Source organism: Penaeus monodon, chromosome 25, assembly GCF_015228065.2.
Source record: "Penaeus monodon isolate SGIC_2016 chromosome 25, NSTDA_Pmon_1, whole genome shotgun sequence".
NCBI lineage: Eukaryota > Metazoa > Arthropoda > Malacostraca > Decapoda > Penaeidae > Penaeus > Penaeus monodon.
In genome coordinates, this window is record NC_051410.1 from 5,181,265 (window position 1) to 5,181,795 (window position 531).

A 531-nucleotide genomic window follows, 5' to 3' on the forward strand; every position below is an offset into this window, starting at 1 on the left:
CTGCAGTTGTGCTGCGACTGGCAGCTGAGAATAGAACCTGTGATTGAGATCAGTTGCATAAATTAGCAATGATTGGTAGCTGTCACTCATGATGGTCACCAGCTGAGATGTAACGATTATCAGCTGATGTTAGTAATGGCTAGCAGGTACAATATGTGACCTTAATAACAGGTGAGAGTCACAAGGTAATAGCAGGTGAGAGTCACAAGGTAATAACAGGTGAGAGTCACAAGGTAATAGCAGGTGAGAGTCACAAGGTAATAACAGGTGAGAGTCACAAGGTAATAACAGGTGAGAGTCACAAGTCGTAATAACAGGTATTAATAACAGGTGAGAGTCACAAGGAATATTAGCTCTTACCTATTTTACATATCTATTATTTCAGTTTTTCTGTGTTTTCCTTCTGATAAATTATGAGTGTAATAATTGTCGATCAAATCATGATTTAATGAGTAAACGATCTGTCATGAAAGGAATTAATTTGAATTTCAATATTTCAACGAGATCATTAAAAATCATGTTTTAAAGGTT